General features: G+C 48.0%; 1 pseudogene; it reads right to left on the bottom strand.

The window, feature by feature from the left end:
• Positions 1-1194: 1194 nt before the first annotated feature.
• Positions 1195-23557, bottom strand: LOC144134025 (uncharacterized; annotated as a pseudogene).
• Positions 23558-24653: the final 1096 nt, after the last annotated feature.

Below are 24653 nucleotides of genomic sequence, written 5' to 3'. Positions count from 1 at the left end.
GCTGCGGATTAGCTCAGCTAATTCAGGATATACAAACCGAAAACTGGGAATTCAGTTTTTCTATAGGCTTTGGCGTTGACAATGTTCTAGACTCATGATTTTTGAGGAAAGAATGAACGCATAACTGGATTCCTAGCTCAGTGGACACCTCAGTCGTGCTTTGAGGTACATGGCGGTAGTGAGAAAGGGATGTTGTGGTGGTAATAATACAAATAATAATAATTCGTTTTTGGGAAAGGAAATGGTGCAGTATCTCTCTCATATCACTTTGGACACCTGATTTGCGCCGTAAGGGAAGAGATAAATGAGAGAGTGAAAGAAGAAAGAGGCTCTGGAATATTTTCGACCAAATAGGGATCTTTATGTGCACTGACGTCGCACAGCACACCGGCGCCTCAGCGTTTTTTCTCTATAAAGACGCAGACGCCGTGGTCGGGTTCGATCCCGGAAACTCCGGATCAGTACCCGAGCGCTCTAACCACTGAGCCACCGCGGCGGGTCGGGAACTCCGGATTAATTGCCGAGCAGCCTAACCACTGAGCCATCGCGGCGGGTCTGTGGTGGTGGTGAAAAGTTTTATTTGGTGGAATAGATATTGGAAGCCACAGACAGACAAATAGACAGACATACAGACAGACACACAGACACACAGAGAGACAGACTTACAGACTGGCTTTATTTCTGCAAGTGAGTTCTAGACCGACCGGCCACGGTGGCTCAGTGGTTAGAGCGCTCGGCTACTGATTTGGAGTTCCCGGGTTCGAACCCTACCGCGGCGGCTGCATTTTGTATGGTGGCAAAACGCTAAGACACCCGTGTGCTTTGCGATGTAAGTCCACATTAAAGATGCCTTGGAGGTCGAAATTACTCCGGAGCCCTCCACTACGGCCCCTCTTTCTTCGTTAATTCTTTAAATTCCTCCTTTATCTCTTCCCTTATGGCGCGGTTCGGGTGTTGAACGATATATGAGACAGATACAGCGCTATTTCCCTTCACCAAAAACCAATTATTATTTTAGACCCTCCTGGGACCCTAGCCCACTGCGCAGTCCCGCGCTCCGTCATGTAGGTAGTGCCGAGACATGACGTCGGCAGCCCGAGTCACCGCAGCAAGCTGCGATGTCGGGTCTGCAGACGTGAGAAGGACCTCGAAGTCCTCCCAGCTCGAGATGGCTTGCTGTCCATGTGGGGTGGTTTACATTCTTTTTATGGCTGCCCCACCGTACTTTTTGTCCACGTGGGGTGCGATGGCTCGGGCTGCCGACGTTTGCAGAAACTCCCAGTCCTTCCAGCTCGAGGTGGCGTACTGTCCCTGCGGGGGACGGTCAGCAGGGCAGCCGAAAAGGATGCTGGAGAGTGTGTGGCATGAGGGTCACCGCTTAGGGAGCACGCAGGGGACGTGCCACAATAGTGGGATAATAGCTGAAGGGGTGACGGAGAGCGGGTCTGGAGGCGTCTGAAGAGGGTCTGTTGCGATTGTCTCCGCTACATGGTCGGCGTCCCTACTCCGGGACACCGCATGACGAGGCCTCGTCTCGTACCCGCTACTCTAGATCCCTTTACTACTCAAGGAACTTTCAAAGGGACCACCACGGGCGCGTCGTCAAAAGGACCACCACGGGCGCGACGTGTGGCATGTCGGCTCCATAGAATGACCATCTTTTAGGTTGGAAAAGGATAATGAACTGCTAAGGTGTGTGTGTGTGTGTGTGTGTGTGTGTGTGTGTGTGTGTGTGTGTGTGTGTGTGTGTGTGTGTGTGTGTGTGCGTGTGTGTGTGCGTGTGCGTGTGTGTGTGTGTGTGTGCGTGTGTGTGTGCGTGTGCGTGTGCGTGCGTGTGCGTGTGTGTGTGTGTGTGTGTGTGTGTGTGTGTGTGTGTGTGTGTGTGTGTGTGTGTGTGTGTGTGTGTGTGTGTGCGTCGCGGACGTGGTAAGGATCCTGTGAATGCTATTACCAAGAATAAGTGAAGCTTGTAGGATTTTATCGCGTCTTGTGCGTTCAACCACGCCGAAAGCCTCACTCAACCAAATGGTAGGCGTAATGCCGATGTGCCCTTAGCGGTGGCTGAGGGCCTCCGACATCAGGCCCTGGGGACTGTGGCATCTACATTCCAATCAAGGTAATTTTTCTAAAAGTGCACATTTTCACATTGAAGTATGCCTATTATTTAAAGGTTACACGATGTAACCTTTCCACTTTAACATTTGTAAAAGTTACAAATGGTAAAGGTTACTTCCTTTTATTCATGTATTACGCATTTTTTTTAGCGCTGTAACCTTTACAAATGTATACATCATTGAGTTAAGCACAGGTTACATGCTACAAAATTTTTAAATTTTGTGCGCCACAATGGCTGGCCTAAAAATGGCGAGAATATCCTTTCAGCCTGCTGAAGGTGATGAAATACAGAGCTCTGCTGAATTTCTATATTAATGGAGAAACATTGGCCAAAGAGAATAGTTTAGAAAGGAGAAAAATGATAAAGATCGGTATATGACAGTCAAATTGTTCATTGACTCCAACATCTTCTAGACTGGAGGTTATACAAAACAATAAAAACTTCCCAAATATTGTCTACATAGAAAAACTAATGAATGTATCAGATACAGGTGTGTTCAAGGTACCATTTTTGCAAACTTTTCGCAAAATATATAGCATTAAATTAGCATGCAAGGCACTGAAATCTGGGCCCATATTACAATATTACGGTTCCCGTGCCAAACAGAACCACGTTGAAGAAGCAAATCCTTAAAGCGAGATCAGATCAAGTCTCGCTTCGAAAAGAGCTTGTAAACAGCATATAATACTCTTATTGCATTTTAAATAAAAAATAGACACTGTATTTGTAGTATAAAAACGAACAAAATAAAGGCCCAATTATTAAAGACCTAGTGACACGTCAACTTGACATTGTTTAAAGGATACAACACACAAAATATAAATGCAAAAAATATCAGAGAACGCAATATTGTGATCGCATAGTTTATCACACTTCTTAAAAGAAAGAATAAAATGACTACAATAAGAAATAAAAAAAGCAGATAAAAGCAGTGCAGATAATATGAGTTCTTTTAAAGCTTGCGGCCACATACAAACCTAAACAACAATAAATCGATTTAAACATCATAACTAAACAGCTTACAGGTGTACATGTATCTAAGAGCTTTCAGAGGTGCGTAACATCGGCGAATTCCTTCATGAAAACAAAATCCCTTCATGACCCCTCCAGTCACTTTATTAACAAAGAAACAAAATGACATGACCAATAGCTCGTAACATTTTTGAGTGCTCTAAGTCTGACAACACTCGCATAAGTATATGAACTTGTGTACTGCATTTTAAAAAAAGACTCGCTGAATTTTGCTCTAGAAAACATACTTCAACATATTAAAAAGTGAACAATTGGAAAACATTTCTTTGCAGAAAATTAGAACAAATTATTCTATTCAAGAGCATCGACAGACTTTTAAGTAGGTTCTTCAGTAGTCCAAGTGACACTACAGTGTCTGGCAGGGCAATCTTCTGCAGCAGGATGAGTATGGCGGAAAATTCCGGCAGATAGTCGAGGATTTTATGTAATACATCACCAGGCAGAAGATGAGGGCAAGCTCTAGGTTGCCGCTGCTGATCGAGATCACTTCTTTAATACTTCGAGCGTAAACGCCAGTGTGTTGAGCCCAGGCGTATACATGAAGTGCAGTCACTTGCAACGTCAGGCAGTGGGAACTGTGGAATATTAAATTAGAGCCAGTGAGCAACCATTCATTCTTAAATCATGGCTGATATTCTCACCAGAGTGAAACATGGCACGCAAAGAACACGAGATTTTTCACGAGAATTTGATCATATTAAAAAAACGTTTTTCAACATGAAAAGCCAGGATGCCAAAAAAACTGCTAGATGAAAGACTAAGAATTATTTCACAAACCTCGTTGATGAATGTGTGCTTGGAATGACCTTGTAAATGCTTTCCAATGACAAGAAATGCGCATCCGTGTCCTTCTTTGGAAGAAAATGTTTGAGCTACTGCTTTGAGCTTTCCTTCTATATCTCCAAAGCTCCGCTTAAATTGGAGTTCCACTTCAATGCACAGCTGGAAAAAAGTCGTTCGAAAGAAGTGTAAATCAGTAAATGAAAGCAAGCACTCTTGAAGAAAAGTTGATACAATTGAAAGCAGTTGTCCGCATTATCAACATTGTAAACGTGTTTATTCGAACCGCAGGTTGGTAGGCGTTGGTCAGAGGGCAGCACGACGGACACACACAGGCGTCACTCGAGAATCACAGCTGCACTTCGTCTACCTCTTATCTGCGCTGCTTGAACTTCTGCCAGTCGGTCCCATTACAGTTACTTCCTCGCCAAAAAAGGAGCCATCCTGGAGACTTACGGGGAGAAAAGCATGGACGGTTCATAATAAGGCTTGAGGCGCTCGACGTGCACAGTTTCGCGCCCCCGGCGACAGTGGTCCGCAGAGGCGGCGAGCGCGTCAAAGATGTAATTCGCGGGAGAAGTTTGTTGCACCACGCGGTAAGGTCAGTGATAGCGAGAAAGCAGTTTTGTGGCGAGGCCGGGAGTGGAGGAAGGCACCTAGAGCCAAACAAGGTCGCCAGATGAGTATGACGCGGGAGGGTCCGAAGAATCCCGACGGTGCTTCTGATGCCATTGGAGCTGTGTAGTGAAAGAGCGGGCAAGTTGCCGGCATTCTTCGGCATACAGCTGAGCTTCGGAAAGTGGTGTGTTCTCGGAAGGCCCTGGGCGATAAGGAAGGACGGTGTCCATGGTAGATGTAGGCTCCCGGCCATATAAGAGAAAGAAAGGAGAGAACCCCGTCGTTGTCTTCGTAGCCGTATTATACGCGTACGTGACGAAAGGGATCACTTGGTCCCAGTTGTAGTGGGCGGTATCAACGTACATGGCGAGCATGTCACTGAGTGTGCGATCGAACCGCTCAGGCATGCCGTTGGTCGGGGGGTGATAGGCGCTGCTGCTGCGATGAACGATTTGGCATTGCTTAAGTAGGGCCTCGATGGCGTCCGAGAGAAAAACACGGCCGCGGTCACTTATCAGTTCTTTAGGGGCGCCTTGACATAGAACAAGACTGTGTAGAATGAAGTGAGCGACAACGTTTGCGGTATCAGATATGAGAGCCGACGTTTCGACGTAACGTGTTAGATGGTCAACGGCCACGATGCCCAGTGATTGTTAGCCGGTGTAGTTAGAAGCGGGCCATAACGATCAATGCCGACGCGGTCAAACGGACAGCCAGGGCAAGGTAACGGCTGCAAAGGAGTGGCGGTGGGGTGAGGAGGTTTCTTGCGACATTGGCAGGCGGTGCACGACCGATTGTACTGACGTATGTAGCGGTACATACCTCGCCACTAATATCGCAGACGAAGGCGAGCATATGTTTTCAGTACACCAACGTGGCCGCATTGTGGAGGGGCGTGGAAAGAGGCGCATATGGCAGCAAGGAGGTGTCGAGGGATCACCAACAGCCACTTGCGCCCGTCGGGGAGGTAGTTACGGCGGTATAAGAGGTCATCACGAACGGCGAAGTGGTGGGCTTGGCGGTGAAGGGTCTGCGACAAAGAATGCAGCGAGGAATTGTTCAGGAAGGTGAGCAGCGAGGTGATCCAAAGATCTTTCAGTTGTTCGGAGAGCACATTATTGAGGTCGAACGGCGAGAAATCGTAAGCACAGACGAGGGCAGAGGCTGAATCGCACGGGAGCGATGAACGAGAAAGGGCGTCGGCGGCCGAGTGCTTGGTTCGATAGTGATAAATGACGCGAAAATGAAACTCTAGGAGACGTAAAGCCCAGCGGGAAAGTCGGCCAGAAGGATCTTTGAGGGAGGACAGCCAGCACAGGGCATGATGGTGTGTGACGACATAGAAGGGTCGGCCGTAAATGTAAGGTCGGAACTTGGCAATCGACTAAATGATGGCAAGACATTCTTTTTCGGTGAGAGAATAGTTCGATTCCACCTCGGTGAGGGCATGGCTGCTGTAAGCGAAAACATATTCCGGATACCCAGGCTTTCGCTGGGTAAGAACTGCGCCCAAGCCCACACCGCTCGCATCAGTGTGAATTTCTGTCGGACAGGCGGGATCAAAAGGGCGAAGGATGGGGGGACAGACCAGCAGGCGACGTAAAGTGCTGAACGCTGTATCGAAGGCTGGTGACAAAGACGAGAGGTTCGGGCTGCCAGCAAGAAGCTGCGTTAAAGGGGCAATGACACAGGCTAAATCCCGGATGAAGCGGCGAAAATAGCAGCATAGGCCTATAAAACTGCTAAGTTCTTTTGAGGTGGTCGGTTTTGGGGAAGTCAGCGACGGCGCGAAGTTTGGCAGCGTCCGGAAGAACGCCGCCCTTGGAGATGACATGGCCTAATATTGTCGGCTGCGCAGCACCGAAGTAACATTTCTTCGATCAACGAGCATTCAAGCAACGCTCGAAGGGGTTGCTCGGCGCGTGGTTTCTGGACGGCGGGGCGGCCAAAACCGTCGGCGAAGCTTGTTTTAAAGGAGGACCAGGTGGGAAGATGGGCCTCATGGTTGCGAAACTAGGGGTTGGCAACGTCCGTTAGGTAGAAGAGGACGTTGCTAAGTTAAACGGAATCGTCCCACGTATTCTAAATGCTGACTCGCTCGTAGGAGGCCAGCCAATCGCCGACGTCCTGGTCGTCGGTGCCGCTAAATGGAGGAGGGTCACGCTAGCGCTGCACCCCGGAACAGAGGACGGTGGTACGGATGGGCTGCGATGCTTGGCGGGGACACTTTGGCATGGTTGCGGGAACGAGAAGCGTTCCGCTTCGAAGTTCTAGGATGAGAACCGGGACGGGAGCCGAGGCACCTCCAACAAGTCTAAAGGTGTTTATTCGAACCGCAGGTTCGTAGGCGTTCGTCGGAGGGCGGCACGACGGACACACACACACATGCGTCACTCGAGAATCACAGCTGCACTTCGTCTACCTCTTCTCTGCGCAGCTTAAACTCCTGCCAGTCGGTCCCATTGCAACAGAAATAAAATTTCTTTTTCATCATGCAAATAAATCTGACTGCAATTTAGTAGGGTTTTCAATAAATTCACTAATGTTTTAATACATCAGAAGTCCTGGTTCCTTCACAAATCGTAATTTTTTAATCAGCTGCCTTCTATTTACTGCAGTAGGGTATATGGCAATGCTCAGTTCTTATAATCTTGCAATGTTCACTTACAGTATTTTGTAGCAAGAATTACTGAGACAGGGGATGATCATGGCATTTACTACGGTCTTCGTACGTTATTTCAAGCAGGCCTCGTATTCTTACCGTGTCAAGAGCCACTGTAGCCAGGTGAAAAAATCTCAAGGCCTAAAATATGTCACGATAAGAAGCAAATATGAGGTACATGTGCCTAATTATATGGCATTAGAATTGTGTATTAGAGCTAAACTATAGCTCGGCAACAGCATTCACTTTTGTGGCCGCTGGAACAGGCATAAAATCCGTCGCAAGTGCTGCATTTTTCATCATCCTGTGCTTCTGCACTTTCCGGGCTACTGACAGCCTCGTTATGACTAGGCTCTAAAATTATAAAGACACATTTTTCCTTACTGCAGTGGTTTCGACAACCTTGACAGTTATGCATTTTAAACACCTGAATAAACTTGTAAGTAGCCAATACATATCAGTATATAGGCCATAGATGTTGATTGGCTAATGAAAGGAAACTTTTATGTGGTACTAACCGGTTGACAATGTATAATTATTGGGACTAATATCATTAACTTTGTGTTGCATACAGGAGGATTAATATGCGTAAGTAAATACAGAGCATAGCAAGGATTCTCACATCTGCCAACTGGAAAGCACTTCCTTTGACATCAAGAGCCTATGAGGCAGGCTTAAATTGTGAAGGCATATTAGTACATGAAATGACAGTATAAACAGTGGATCTCAATCAGAAGCAGCATCACCTTGCTTTACAAATCAGCTACACCAAAGTGTACTTACATAAGCACGAGTCTTTGTATCCAAAAACTGGCTGTCAGCTAGGCTTTTGTTCATTCCACAAAAGAAGTGGATATTTTCAGGCAAGTGCATCACCATGGGCTTTGTACATTGAGCGCCTTTCACCTTTGCTCCCACTAGTAATGAAATTATGTTCACTAGAATGAAAATAATGTGGCCGTTTTAAACATGGAGATGCTCCTTTCTAGCCTTTGCCATAGGAAACAGCAAATGTTGCAGTTATGCAATATCTGCATGCGCCACTGATATAAACAAATTTAGATTAAGATTTAGGCTCATGGTAAGGTGTACCTGCTGACAACATGGGTGAGCTTTTTTAGCATCGAATAGAGGAAAAGCTAAGAAGAGAAAAAGAAATATTGCATGATTGCTTTCCCAGTGCATTGTAACTTGCTATCCCAGAAATTTAAACTAGTTGTGAGATCAAGATCATTCACTTGCTCTGCGAATTACTACCATGTATCCTAATTTGTGACTTCTTGCAGAGCAGTAGTGCATTTTAAGCCCTGCATTAAGTTTTGCGGTCCCCTAATAATTCAGGAAAATGTTTCATTGACTACTTATGAAAATTGCTAGAAATATTAGTCAAAATAGGAAACTATTTTAGGAACATATTCTGACCCGCGGAGAGTGCAACATACTGTAACCTTCCTTCAAACTATATTTATTTTCAGATACTTAAAAATTCATAGTTAACTAATGAAGCAACCATATATGTTGGTTGGCGCCAATGAGGAGTTTGTACTAGTTGCCAAGGTGAAAAAACATTTTTAATACGCTATAGTAAATTTACTCAGAGCTTCTTTCAGCACAAAAACCTAAACATAACGCGACAAATGTACGGAAAAATAGGTGGAAATGCAGTTTCTGCTGACGCCTGGTTGCAGTGACTACAGCAGGTTGCAGTAAGTCGGCTGTTCGACCTCCAGCAAAAAGTGTCCATGTTCCTGAGCGGCCGGATCAAAGCCAGGCTCCACGGCAAGGGGGACCCTCATATGCACAAGTGACAAAAAGACCAGCTACTGCGGCCAAGACTGTGTCCCCGTCGGCATCTTTTGTCGATGTGTTAAGTGAATGTGGAAGACTGGGCGAGTTGGTAGGTAGTCATTCTAGAAAAAACAGCGCAAACAGGACAGGGACCAAGGGAAGAACCGACGACACGAGCGCTCGTGTCGTCGGTTCTTCCCTTGGTCCCTGTCCTGTGTGCGCTGTTTTTTCTAGAGTGTTAAGTGAGTGTGTTGCACAAAATAAGGAGCTCAAAAAACAAGGTATGTCTGACCTTCATGTTTTGTTTGGGGCCCTGCGTTCACATGTTCCAGCGATGGCGCCTGGTAACCTGAAGAACTTCCTACAGCTGGTAATTTCTTTTGAGTCCCTAATTTCCACCTTCGCAGCAAACTTTCATGAGAACTAAAATGGATGGGGCTAAACCTCGTGGATATCATATGCACCTTAAAGTGCCGTTTATATTGCAGTGGAACTGCGCTGGGATATTAAGTCGGTTAGCTGAACTAAAACTATTCTTGACAGAGACTTGTGTTTCAGAGTTGGCCCTGTCAGAAGCTGGCGTGCCAAGCGGGAGATGTTCGACTGGATATGTCGCCCATATAAACTGCAGCATAAAGTCATTTCCTGCAGAAAGTGCTGCGCTTTACAGTAGAAGAGAAATTTCACTTGTTTCTCTAAGCGTTGCCGAACTTTGCACGGATGACATTGAGGTAGCGGCAGTGAGAATACAGCTCGGCTCTCGAACCCTTTCTATTGCATCCGTGTACGTGTCTCCGCGGAAGAATGTAGCATTGGATTTCTTTCTACAGCAGCTCTGCGACCGCTGCCCAGCTCCTAGAATCATCTGCGGTGATTTAAATGCCCATCATGCCGTTTGGGGTGACAGGAACACGGATTCCCGTGGACGCAAACTCGTAGAGGTTATGGACAGCTTGGACCTGTGTGTTGCCAATGACGGAAGCCCAACTTTGTTCCGGCCTCCAGCCTCAGCGACAGCTATAGACCTGACACTGCATTCACCTGACGTCCGCGTGAGTTGGTCAACAGCGCCTGACCACATGGGAAGTGATCACTATCCGATGTTTGTGTTTGGTGCCAAGTTTCGTATGCATGGTCCTAAAATTAGCAACATGGTCAACTGGGACAAGTACAGAGAGCACCTAAACCTTGTTTCTTGTGATGTTGACCAAATCATTTCTAGTAAGCTAGCAGCAACTACGGCGGTCAAGTTACCTGATCATTTTCCGGCCCCGGATTTAAAACTCAGGAACCCTTGAGCAGCGAGAAGAAGGGCGGAGCGCCAAGGACGGCAGCCAACTGAAGACGACCTTCAATAGGCTGAATTCTGCTATTAGACGGCACACGAACAAGCTGTACAGGTTGCAATGAACCTCATTCTGTGCTAGTTTGTGTTATCACCGATAACGAAAATATGGAGGGTTATTGGCAGCCTTTATGGAGAATCTCGCCCTTCGAAGCCATTTGAAGCTCTTGCAATACGCAACGAAAAACCTATTGCGTGCTTGGCAGAGGAATTTTCAGACGTACTCGTACGCGCTGATTCTGGAATAGATATATATACACCACCTGCTTCCTACAGGTCAATCATGGACGTCCTGTTCACGCTTCATGAGTTTCAAACTGTGCTCAGTGGCCTACGGCGCCGGTGTGCACCAAGTCCCGACGGCATCACCAATCAAATGCTGAATAATCTGCCCTTGCAACTCAGGAAGGAGCTCCTCAAGTTCATCAATTGAGTTTGAGAGACTGCCGATGTTCCTCCGTCATGGAAGGTGGCACATGTAGTTCCAGTACTGAAGCCTGGCAAAGACATGGCAGGCCTTGCCTCGTATCGCCCTATATCATCGACCTCCTGTGTAGCTAATTTGATGGAGAAGCTGGTGAATGAACGCTTATCATGGTGACTTGAGGACAGCAAGGCACTGCCAACATGTATGACAGGATTCCGCCGAGGTCTTAGTGCCCAAAATAGCGTCTTAGACGATCAGTCACAATGAACACCAGAGAGCTTTCGGCCTTACCACCTCAGCCATTTTTTTGATGTTGCGAGAGCTTACGACAGCGTGCTTCAGAGCTCAATTCTAAACAGTTTGCAATGCATGGGCCTAAAGGACCATATGTTAAGAGTCATTTACAAGTTTATAAGTGATTGCGCGGTTCGTGTACGGTGAGGGAGTACGTTAAGCACCAAAAGGGTTCTATCACGAGGTGCGCCTCAGGGAAGTGTTATTTCTCGCACGCTCTTTAACACCGCAATGGCTAGCCTTCCCGATTCGTTGAAAAATGTTGCAGGCAAGTGCGTATGTCAAATTATGCTGGCGACATCTGTATTTAGATTACTGGCTACCAACACAAGCGATTAGCCCTGATAGCTCGACAGGCTCTACTTTCGGCACAAGCTTACCTTCAAGGTGTGGGGTTGTCTCTGTCAGTGGACAAATCCGGCTTTATTCTGTTTCCAGGGGTATGAAGACGTCCAGCGCGGTTAAAGATAGACCTCGGTCACTCGTGCATCCGTCAATTCAACCACATGCGTTTCCTGGGTGTCATTATTGACTCCCGTCTACAGTGGCGAAAAGCTGTAGTAGCGATTGTTTCATCTATATCTTCTCGTCTCAATGTGATCCGTATAATTGCGCGTGAGCAATGGGGAAACCATCCTTCTTCAATGGTCAAACTTTATGAAGCAAAGCGCTGGTGGTCAGCCGCATAATGTATCAATTACCTTTACTTCCCCCCCCCCCCGGCATCACAACTTGAACGTCTCGAAGTTGTCCACAGAAAGGGCCTAAGAAGAGCAATTCGAGTTCCCCAGGCGGCTGCGAATAGGGCAGTACTTCATGAGTTCCTATCGAAACCTCATAGCCTTATCGCTTCTCAGAGACTACTAATGCATCTTGACCGCTTAGGTGAGATGGTAGCTGGGCGATCTCTTCTCCAGCGGCTCTGCAAGAGATTTAAGTCGAAGGCTTCTTTGGCACTCAATACTCTTAGTTCTTTAGGCATTAATGTCCGAAGGCAAAGGAAACGGTTGAAAACCTCCTGGTCTTTTCCGACCCTCTACTGTAAGGTCAATATTCCCCATGTGAGCGTAAAGCGCAACTCTCCTTTGGCAGCAATGCGTACCATTGTGATGGAACACTTGGAAACAGAGTATGCCGGGCATCTTCAGATTTTCATGGTTGGTTCTGTGGACAGATTAAAGCAAGCTAGCGCAGCGGCTTTTTACATTCCTTCTTTGGACTGTAAGTGGTCCGTACGCTGTACTGCTGTCGTATCCTCCACAACGGCTTAAAGTGTTTCTATTGAGGCGGCTTTACGGAAGTTAGAGTCTTTTCCGGCTCAACCTGTTGTCATCCTAACTGATTCAAAATCTACCCTTCAGAGGTTAGAGCGCGGATTCCCTACTGGAGCCTTGTCTATAAGATCTCTGCGCTTGGTGCAGAATCTGCACAACAGAGGCTTTACTCTAGATTTCCAATGGGTGCCCTCTCACATAGAAGTCAACGGTAAAGAGGTGGCAGACAGTCTTGCCCATAAAGCTCTCTCTAGGATTCCATCAAAAAAAGTACCTCAAGGTGGAAAAAGTCTCTGCAGGAAAACGGTGCTCGATCACTTCAGTACCCCGTGGAGTGCGTCCCACAAGTCATGTGTGACCAAGGGACTGCGAAGATCTCAGGCGACCATTCTACATGGAATTCGCACGGCCTCTGCTCGCACTCCTGCATGGATGCATAAGGCCGACATAGCATCGTATCCGCTCTGCTCTTTATGTGGTGTGTGCGGGGATATCGAACAATATATTATGTACTGCCCAGAGTACAACGCGGAAAGGCATGTGATGTTCGCTTCCTCCAAGAAGACAGGAACCCGTCACAGCACAGTGCATGACATTGTCTACCCGAGTGGAAACCAGGCATGCAGAAGGGATGCTGCACGCCTTCTTTTAACATTTCTGCAGAACACGGATCTTGTTTCTAAATGGTGACAGCAGGCACGGACTATGGCCTACTGTGATTGAATGTGTGCGTAGATGGTGTCTTCCGGAGTGGACTACTTTATACTGTGAGTGAATGTGTGTATGGATTGTGGCACCCCTATGGCCTATGTTCTACTGTGACTGAATATGTGCATAGATGGTGACTTCTGGATTGGACTGTGATGTGGACTGCGTGGATTGATTCTGTGCATAGATGGTGACTGCGGGAGAGAATGTGTGCTATTATAAGAGACTGTGCGCATAGCGGGGTAGATGCGGCATTGTTAATATAGAAGGGACGCTGCGGTGGAGCAATTGCTGGCAGATAAAGCAAGGCTAACCCCGCCTGTAGCATTCAAGACCTCAACTCAACTCAAATGACTACAGCACTACATTTCATCTACTTAGTTGGATTATATCTTGCATCTTCTTTTGCTGGTTCGCACAAAATAACAGCTACATCGTTAGCTATGAGTGTCGTATTCTTTGCACTAAGTAGCGAAGCAAAGGAAAACATATGACATTGAAAATTGCAAATATTGTTCAGATGGATGTCATTGTTATTGTAACACGCAATAACGGGTGTCACGTTCCCACCGAGCTTATTGCTCATTAAATAAATGATTCGTTGCTTCGAAAACTGATGTGACACCAGCACTGGCTCCTCCAATAAAGGCTAATTAGTGAGGCTCAGTTATTGCCTATGTGACCAGAGGAACGTTTGAGAATAAATTATGCTCGCCAAGAGTAAGAGTTCGTACCGGAATTTAGCTTTATTATTAAAGAAAAATTAGTTCTTATTATTGACCCCAACACAGTCATCCAACTGCAGTAAAAAGCTTGACAGGTTTCTTAGAAACCTAGGCACTGAAGTAAAAAATTATTCCATTATTATGATTGCCTTCAGCGTGTCGATTTGACCATTGCCTTATCTTACAATCCTTTTTGAATTCCAAATCTTTTTCAAAGACATATTGAAAGTGTTCGCTTAAATACTGGGTTCATCAGCAAGGTGCACTACATTCAACGAAGAACAAACAAGAAAAACTTCAGGAACAATCCCAGTTCCACCCGAAGCTACCATGACAACTTTTTTTGTGACCTGTCCGAAAGAGCTTTCCCTCGCACGATTGGTTGAACACATTCAGAGAATTCTTGCATGATTCCAAGGAGCCACTCTCCGAATTCCTAAAAGGAAACAAACTAAGCTTTATTCAGTGAAAACCTGCAATAACACACTTAAGTGTTTTTTTTTTTGCTTTCAGTAAGCAACATCAGGAGTAACACATTCCAAAAGCACCGGCGTTATAACAAAGGTGACTCATAATGACATTTTGTAATAGCATACAAACAGTAATCTCTTGCATAAGTATACAATAGACAGGGACACAAAAGGAGTTCAGGTTTGATGACAACAATATGTGGTGCCTTCTTAAGTAAAAATGCATTCACTCGCTGTGAATCACTCACTTTTGCCAAGATCAGAAGAGTGATGAAAATCTTTCCTTCCTAAGGAAGAATTGTTTCTACTTCACCAAACATTGGAAGGCCATTTTGTTCAAACACAAGCACATCAGAAATTGAGATCCTGACACCAGAGACAAAGGCTGAACGCATGGACATAGCTGTTTCGCCTATACAGCAGCAGCATGCAGTCCACGCGACAAAACGCAGAAAACACACAGGCCGACCACCTGTAGTGGACCCGCGAGCGTACGGAGAGTGCTCCCTCAAATTTTGCCGGCTGATGCGCCCCAATCTTCCTACAACACTTACGCTAATTCACCGAAGAAAATGTATGCGCGGCTGGCTGCTTTTCTGTGTTTCGCTTTTAACTCTTGTGTATTTGAACTGCTGAGATAGAAATATACGCAGACGGATGGTGAAATGATACTAGCTTTCGAAGCGCTTCTCCAGGGTTCGTAACGAGGCTTCGAAGGTCTACCACCGCTCGGTAACGCGAAGCTGAACATCTGCGAAGCAGCTTCGGTTTAACTGACGGCGTGTACTCGCTGATAGCTGATACTACTTGGTTCAGTCCAAGCTTACCACAGAGTAGACGATCCTCTTTTAGAGGCCAAAGACATACAATGCTGGTTGTTTTCTCCTCGTAGCTTTTCTCTTTGCAGTTTTGTTTTAGGCATAAAGTAGAAGGACGGCGGGTTCCTTAGTATACTGTCAACATTCAATCAAACAATGAGGGCAGATCGCTCTGGATATTCAAACATATACAAGGCTTCAAGTGTCCAAGGGCGCGCGGTAACACAAAGCCATACAGCTGCGTAAGACCGTTGGTATAGAACCGACGGCATATATATGTTCGCTGATAGTTGATGCGAAAAACTATTTTCACCGTTGTATGCGTGCTTCTGCGAAAGAGGACAAAAGCATCTGTTCCATATCGCTTTTCTATATAGCTTTCGCTTTTCTGTATTTGACGGTTTGTTTTGAGCGCTATAATGCAGAAATATGCCTGTTTCCTTTAACGATATCACGAGCCTGCTTAGTGTTCCTTGTTGTTTTTCTTACAATGAAAATATGAACAGGTGACTACAAATCTTTTGCTCAGTAAATTCCGATTAAAACTCAGTAGGTGCTTACAGTGCATAATTTGAATTTGTGCCGAGTCAAATCTAAACGTAGTAACTTTTTATGCGGTGAGCATTGTGGAAGGTTTTCCCTATATGCGCGTCAAAGGTTATTACATGCAAGATGTTAAGATATTTTAGCATGTGTATTGCCAGTTGTGATCATTTTCATTAATTTACACTGGTTTTCAAAGATTCTTTCATAATACGTTTTCAATTTTCAGCAAGTTTTAAGCTTGAACGGTTTGCCAAGACATTGCCAAAAAACAACTGGAAGCATTTTTTTTAATCGCGCATATGCTCGCTAATACAAGTTGTGTACAGCTCCCTGATCCTCCATCGAGACAACCGTCTGACAATGGAGCCATAGAACGGGCTTACTCATCTCCTGAACGAGCGAGCCGATGGCTTTGTTGAGTGTGTTTTTAAGTTTCCGTTTTACGTACACAAATCGTGTAGTCAAAATTATCTCTGAACATCATGTTTGCTAGTCTTTATCTTGTCTTGGATAAAAAGAAACGTTACGTTCTATTGATAATGCCCAGTGTCAGCTACCCACTTTCTTCCTATGTTTCCTTTTTTGCCTCTATTTATATCTTACTGCTAATTTTTGTTTGCAGGCTTAACCGCTGGTTATTGCGTGGCAAATGCTTACGTAGCTTGGCGAACGCTGGATCTTGTGACGTGCAACAACTCGCCTTTGGTGAACTCCGAGTTTCCCGCGTTTACAGACTAGTTATATCATGACTGCTGTCCTTTGTGCGGCTACACACCAACCCTCAAACATATCATATGGCATTGCAAACAAAGACCAGCAGACAGAAAATCACCCCTCGTCACACACAACGAACTTGAAAGGCCGTGGGAGGCGCGACTCGACCGGCAGGACCTGGGAAGCCAGCAGGCAACCTTGAACCAAGCCGAACGAGCCGTTAGAGCCCGTGGGGTCCTGGAATAGGGACTTCACCCGCAAAAAACTAAGTCTGGCATTTCAACAAAATGTTTATTCCTCCTCATCCTCCTAGTAATTTGCTAAGAACTCGGCGCACAAGCACTCCGAAGGGATTCAAAGTTTACAAGTCCGCATACCCCTGCCTTGTTCACAGTGAGGCAGAAGCCAGCCGGAAACCCGAGAGTCACTAGTATTTGACTGTGCGCAGTCAGAAAATAGGGGCAGCGTAAAAGAAAACTTTTGTAGCGAACGCTTTGCAGAGCACCCGTGGCAAGGTTTGAAATCGGCGATGGTTAACTCAAGTCTGGAGCATTAGGAACATCACTCATTTACCATATCACGCTGCTTTCACAAAACCTTTTTTTTTCTGCTGGCGCCTAGCTGCAATAGGGCAGGTTTTGGGTGAACAAGTTCGCTTTCGGTTGCAGGCTCTCTGGGTTCCCATCAAATTTTGCTGTTAGTTTTCTTCGAGGCGTGTGCGCGCTGTGCGACGAACTGCAACTTCGCGAAAGAGCGGCGAGGAAAATTGTACCTTTGTTATAGAAGTCCGCCTAAAGGTACGTTGATGCTGATAATGCCTTTCTTTGATCTCAGCTCCCAGGTCCGTGTGCGTTTACGGGGAGTGACGACGTTGCGTTCACCATGGGCACTTCTGATTGTAGTATCACCTCTACGCGCCAAGAGGTTATATGCTGCGAATACCAGGAGGCGACGATGTCACCAACTCTGCTAGCGCCCTGTGTGGTACCCGTCGACACGAACACTGGCGGAGACGTGGCGGAAAACTGTAGGAATTTCCCAAAACACCAAAACAAATCTTCGCTTCGAAGGCGCCATACCGGCCCGACACTTTCATGACGCGCTCAAAGAGACAAAAGGTATCACTTTCAGCTCACCGATATGCTTTTTTTTGAGTGTGGAAATAGCATACGGGGCAATAGCGAGGCGCCAAGAACGACAAGAACTAGTGCTTCTTGAATTACTGCTTCGCGCAGTAAAGCTCGCTCTTTGGACGTGTGGGCTAATTCGCCCGGCACAAGTGAACGCTCCAGTGACTTGGCATTACAGTATCTGCACATTCCGTTCAGAGCGCCGCGATGACACGAGCATCAACGGGCATTTTTATCGTCTGCCAGAAACAGCGACTCCGTTCTTGTCCCGCATCTCACAGTAAAGCAAGCGTGGATGATTTTCTCGCCTCATTGCTACCCACGCGAGGGCATCCAGAGAGCAGTGATCAGAGTTATCGTTTCGGGTGTCACGATGCAGCAAGCGGCCCGTCTATTTCTAAATGCGAGACGCGAAAGCCGCCCGCAGAGGTCACCATTTCCAAGTTGGGCTCTCGCTCCAGACGCGGTTGCCCGAAGCAGTCTCTACTCGCCACCGGAGACGCAGTGAATTTCAGCGACATCAGACCCGTGATCACAAATAAACGCTCGGGTGTTTTTGATCGCAGTGGCGCTGGCGGAGCTCGTCGTTTAGAAGTCTGTTCCAACCTAAGTACGAATGCTCTCCGCGCATCGATGTCTACGATTTCAACTTCTGATGCTGCGAACGTTGGCCTGGTGAGTGGTGTGCGCCTGACTCGTTTTGCTCCGCGGCGTTTCTTGCTTGTCGTGCATTAAATATATGCCCAGAGTAATGTTGGCAGCTCAGCGCATCAGTTCGTATTGAGCCGGGCGCTGCAGTACCGATTTGGCAGCCGCTGCAATGGCGGCCACGTGGAATAATGTGCGCTGTCGTGCGGCGGCTTCGTATTCCTGCATTTCTCCGCAGATTCTGCTTTGGCCACCCAGCTGAAGTTGGTGGCATGGAATCGGGCTCATACGGTGGCTATGTTGCTTCACGCTAGCGTTAATCCTCGATATTTCTGTGGTGTGTGGACGAAGTCGCGAAAAGAAATTACACCTAAGGGGGGGGGGGGTAATTTATTAGTAAATATTTACGTCCGAAAAAGCGGTAGCATAGCCGCTCCCCACCGACACCCATGCGGTAGGCACCCTTGGTGTGACGCGTTCTCATAGACACCCTTGCTTGTATTGGGTGACGGTTCCGCTTCTTACCTATGGCTGGCGCAAGTTTCCACTAGAAACTCTGTGTTTCATCGGCCGCAGATTCGATCTCTGTCTGCACTGCACTGTGCGATCAATAGCGGGCCCACAATCTTAACCCCAGAATCCCACAACCCATCACCGAGTGTGACAGCGGAACAACGCCGAGGAAACACCTCGACATGCTATTCAAGTTATAGCATAGAACTAAAAATGATCCGGAAGAGCGAATAGAAGCAGTAATCGTCTCGATTCTCGGTGCGCATCTCAGTTTCGTTGAGATGAAGGGGTGATTGCAGAATGTGAAAGGAGGAAGAGAGAAAAAGGTTTCGTAGTGAAGTCAAAGGTTTGAACCCGCGTCCTCATGCCGATGCTGTCAATGCACTAAGCGCTGAGAGCCCAATGCTCTCACTACTCACTCCCCAAGGCACTCATACGTCGACAAACTCCAGCATTACCGGCCCGCGCGGTGTCCATACCCTCCACCACAGCGGGAGCTCTCCCGGGGAGACGCCGTCCGTTGGCACAAAATACAAACAGGAACCTTCCCATACTCGCCGCGGTGGCTCAGTGGTTTGGGCACTCGGCTTCTGATCCAGAGTACCCGGGTCCGATCTCGACCGCGGCGGCCGCGTTTCGGTGGAGGCGAAACGCTGAGGCGCCCTTGTGCACTGCGGTGTCAGTGCCCAGTAAAGGTCCCCAGGCGGTCGAAATTATTCTGGAGACCTCCTCTACCGCACCTATCTCTCCTTTTCTTCTCTTAGTCCCACCTTCCTCCCTTCCCTTGCGGCGCGGTTCAGGTGTCGGCCGGTATGTGGGACAGATACTGCGCCATTTCTTTTCCCCAAAAACCAATCCTCCCTCCCCCCTCCAGTTCAATGCATGCCTAATGCTCCGCTCGCTGCGTTGAGTTCAGCTTTTGTTGCTAAGGGGCACAATTGGTCAAGCCAGCTGCAACAGGAGCATCACGCGTGCCCGCGGGAACGCGTTTCCGTCGCATCGCACGGCGCTCACTTCTAGGCGTTCTGCAAGCCACGCTGTAAATAAGCTAAAAGCGCTTTCTAACGCCTGTATTAGTAGTAGTTGTAGTGCTTTGTTAAAATAATCTTAAAAAAGAAGAATAAGATTTTTCCTATTCCAAGCATCTGCCATCGATATTGAAGCACCTGATCTGGGGCAGTGGATATAAAGGATAACACGCACAATGAAGAAATGAAATGAAAGATTTAAGGAGACAGGAAGAGAGTCAAGGGTAATATAATATAAGGTAAGGTAATATAACATAAACTCTTTACACAATAACTCTAACGACAGACCGGGCGTGGAGTTGTGGACGCAGGAGGACGCCTACGTGCTTTAATGTTCTGTTGCCGAGGTGACCTGAAATGTCTACTGCTTCGTCAATAGTAGAAACGCCGCATAATGCATTAAACAATAATAAAAAAATATTTATTATTATTGTTCAGTGCATTATGCGGTGTTTCTACTGGTGACCAAGCAGCTCTATTTTAATAATTGATATAACTGAACTTTTATCACATTGACAAGGAGAACGGGAAATATTAAAAAAAAACTGTGGCTCCAATCAACCATGTGATCGTCGTTGGACAGCGAAGCTTTAAAACGACACCAAATTACCCATTGTAACGTCACTTCAAAATACACACACGGGGCTCTAAAAACAGTGAAGCCGGAGACACGAGAAATGTACTTGAGCTCTGCTGTATGCCTGATTTCAAAGGTTATATGCTTTTTGTATTCTGTTTTTAGCCTAGTCTTTTTCTCTTACGACGACGTCAAGAAAACACAATCGTAATTTTTACCGGGAAACATACGAGGGCGAAGGAACGTGCTTCGCATTGTTTTGTAGGCGTCGTTATCTTACATTGTGCGGTTTGCACTTCACACGAGTGCTTCGATATACGTTAACGCCTTTGGGAGCAGCTGCAATTTTAATGCTTACCAGAACGCGTCAGACGGTGTTCCCATTGTGAACACGCGCCCTATCATTCATCATGTGGATTTGATGCTTGTTTAGTGCTTTTGAAGCGAAAAGCTTCAATAAGCCAGCTTTTCGAGCAGTCAGCGGGTTCGCAAGTTTGAATTGAATGTACAGAGGTCAAACCATGAGGATAAATGATGGTAATCAAGATCGACACCTGACGTCAGCTACAGCCACGACACCAGCGGCTGTGACGCCAACTGTCTCGGCTTTGATCTTGGAATTATTATTATAGAAGTATGCAGCTTCGTCATCAAAATTACCTGCGGTTTAACTAGGGCTGAACCTGGTTACAGAGCGAACATTGTGGTGGCACTAAACGCGGCTTGGTGCCTGTAACGTTGAGTGTGCGCCGTACGCTGGATAGGCAGCGTGACCACCCTGCCACCCTGGCAGGTGGCAGTTAAATTTGTGGTTGATTGCGAGAGGTTGGTCACCCTATGAGCGTTGCGGCCTGGTGGTGGTGAAGTCCTTATTTTAAACACGGGCGTTTAGGACACGTAGGTCCTTGTGCCTCCTTACGGCCCCAATCGAAGTGTCATTCCCGGATAAAATCAGAAAAGCAATGAAAAAATTAAAGTGGAGTGAGAAGTAGCCTGCACCTGCAAAGCATCAACAGGCGTAAACCAATCAAAGAAATAATGAACATGTCTCATTCGGCCAAAATTGAATTTTGTAGAAAAAACCAAAGGAAAAAATAAAATGGTGGGCACGTTAACTGAAACGGTGTCCAAAGGGCGCAACGAGCACAGAGGGATGAAAAATCCCCGCGTGAGCTCGTTTACTGATGATGAAAGAGACTTCAATTTAGTGTGCAGGTGCCCAAAAGGAGAAAAAGAACACACACACACCGAAATAAAAGGAAAATATGAGAGTGAAGGTGTAAACTGGAAGGCAGGAATTAAACGGGCAGGAAGAGAATGGTCGAAATAATCTGGAGAAAGACAACCAGAAAATGACAAGGAAGGAAAGAATTGTGCACGAAATTTCCTGCCTGAAATTAAGGAAGAGAACTCAATAATAGAAAACAAAATGGCCCCTGGGTTCAACACACCCCTTCAAATTCAAAACTACACACACACACAGACGCACGCATGACCTTACACATGCACACACACTAAATCCGCGACATGTGATTCACAGAGGAGCGGACGTCGAAGATATCCACCTCGTGTGGCCTGAAGAGCCCCCCTGAGAAACCGCAGTGCCACGGGAAAAATAACAAAGCAAACAAAAAAGTGATATTTAAAAAATTAAAATAGGTGAATTACAAGTAGATATAAAAATAAGTAAAAGAAATAAAAATGGAAGGGCGCCTCTAGGACGCGCTGCTACTGAACACGAGGACCAAAGAACACGGGAGGACACGCTGGCTCCGAAGGCGAGGGCTAAAAATGAGGGGGCGCCTCTACGACGCGCCCCCGAACGGACGAAACGTTGGCCCCGATCACGAGGGCCAACGACTGACATAAGGGCCCCCACGCCCGTCGGGTGGGTGGGTCAAAGGAAATGTGTGGCCGGACCGTCAGGTGCTCCCTCGAACATAATTCGGAAGAGCAGCACTGACCACCGCCACCACCTGAGAAAGTAACGCACAAGAGCGGCGAATATCTAACAATCGCCGCCAGACAACCGAAGAAACGGCTTCCCCGAGACTGGGCAGCCCGGCCACCGCTGCGCCCGTAATGTCGAACGTCGCCAGTAGGCGCCCTGCACGGGCACTCCGCCGACGGCGCAAGCCCACACCTGTGTAAAAGAGCCGGGAACCGGCCATGCCCAGTCACGAGGGCAGCGAGGGGGCGCGGCGGCGGAAATGAAGATGGAATGTTGAAAACGTCGGGCACCCAGGAAAAAATCCCGGTGCCCTTGTTGTTTACACGGCACCATGCGGCCCGCCTGGCGCGCACGAAAGCGCAAAACGCCGTCCTCACAGAGGCCCTCGAGCGCAGCACACACCTCTCCCGCGACGACAAGCTGGCCCGCGAGACCACGACATCCGCTATTTCATTGCCGAGCACACCTGTTGCCTCCGAACATGAAAGAGACGAATTAATCTTTTGGACGCCACCGCACAGTGGTAAGATTTAATGCTGTCAATTTAGGAATCATGTGTGGCGTATGTAGCCAGCGCCGCAAACAAAGACTGGCAATCCGTATAGAAATGGAGCGCCGCCGCCAACGGCATCAACATTGCAAAGCGAACCGCCTCTTTAAAGGCGACCAGCTCTGCAGCATAAGGACTGGTCGCGCGCTCTACCCGAACGCGACGGACCGCCCGGAGGTTACCTCGCAGGCCAAACGCCACAAAAGCAGCTAGTGCAGCAACGCAGATGTATGCGCTGTCGGCGTAGACGTGGTGCACCGGCAGTGACGCCGCAGCCGCCGCCGCCGGCGCCTCCACGTCCAAGCGGCAGTGCGCAAAAGCAATACCTACCGAATGGTGCCGAGCGGAATCGTAGAAGGGCTCTTCTACCTCGACAGCCCAGAAGGACCTCGTTCCGAAAGCGACAACTCGCCGACTGGAAAAGAGGTCAAACTCCGCGTTTAACTTGTCGAGGTCTAACGCCAAGGGTGGGGCGTGAAGAAGAATCTCCAACGCCTGCGTACTTGTCCTGGAATAGGCCCTCGCCAACACCAAAAGTGGGGACCTCTGCACAGACACGAGGCGAGGGCAGCCGCCCGAGTGGGGACACTCGGTCCACCAAACGGGCGATGCATAGGCGAGCGTCGGTAGCACGACCTGGTGGTAAAACGCCCTTAGACGAGCAGCCGCCGGTGTGGCGCTAATGCGAAAGAAAGTCTCGAGGCGGGCGGACAGTGTCTCGGCACGCTCCTTGAGCCTGTCTGCGCGGGGAATAAACGAGAGGGTACGGTCGAACACGACGCCCACCACCTTGACGGTGGGCCTGAAAGACAGGCGGGCTTCGCCAAGGTGAACTGCGGGCATGGTGCGACCCATTCTCCTCCTAGGAGCAAAAATGATCACGCACGCCGTCTTGTCGCCGGAAGCGGTAATCCTCGCACGCCTCGCCCACGCGGCGACTCGGACGAGCGCATCGTCTGCCAATCGCTCGAGCTCCTTCTAAACGGCTTCAGGCTAAACGACGACAGCGTCGTCCGCATACGCCTGGATCGACACACCCTCCGGCACGCCCACCGCCAAAAGGCCACGCACTTCCACATTCCATACCAGGGGAGACAGCGGGGATCCCTGCAACCGCGTCCCCCGCACAGTAACGAAAACCCACCTCACGTTCAGAAATAAATGACCGAAGCAACGCACAGAGGTTCCTCGGGCACCACCAGTCGACGAGAGAACTCAGGACCAGGGGTGCCACATGCTCTCAAATGCATCCTGGAAATCTATGGACACTAATAGTACGTGCAGGCCGGCGTCCCGTATCTGCCTCAGTTTTGAAACGAGTGCGTAGAGGGCCTGAACAGCCCCTCGCCCTCTCGGTAATCTGAATTGTGCCTCGTGGTTCAGGCCGCGACGGGACAAAAAAAAGTAAAGGCGATTGAATAAGAGCCACTCCAACATCTTCCCTACGGCAGAATTGATGACAATAGGCCGGTACGCCGCAGGGTCCTCGGGCAGCCGACCGGGCTCCAAGAGGAAGATGATTCTTCCCCACCGCCAGATTCAGGGACAGCGGCCGAGGTGCTGCGCGGTGTTAAAAATGTAAACGAAAAAGTTCGGCTGACCTGTCCAAAGCGCATACAGCACGCGTGGACTGATCCCGTCAAGGGCCGAGGCCATTCCCAGTTTGACGCGGGAGATCGCCAAGTCGACCTCGCCAAACGTGAAGGCAACGTTTTCTGAACCCCCCAAATCAAGGCGGGCCGCCGCAGCGTGCAATGCCACGTGGGCGGGCGTGTCAAATCGGTCCTGTCGTTAGGAACCTGCGCCTCGAGCAGGGCACCGGCCGCCTCCAAAACAGTCTGTAAGCTCCCCGCCCGGCTTCAAAACCGAGAGAGCAGCGGGTGTTCCCGACGACGGCCGAATGACTTCGTGAATGGTCTACAAAAAAAAAATCGAAGTT

This window comes from Amblyomma americanum, chromosome 5, assembly GCF_052857255.1.
Source record: "Amblyomma americanum isolate KBUSLIRL-KWMA chromosome 5, ASM5285725v1, whole genome shotgun sequence".
In the NCBI taxonomy this organism is placed as follows: Eukaryota; Metazoa; Arthropoda; class Arachnida; order Ixodida; family Ixodidae; genus Amblyomma; species Amblyomma americanum.
Note: the sequence above shows the minus strand (reverse complement) of the source record. Positions and strands in the feature narration are given on the sequence as shown.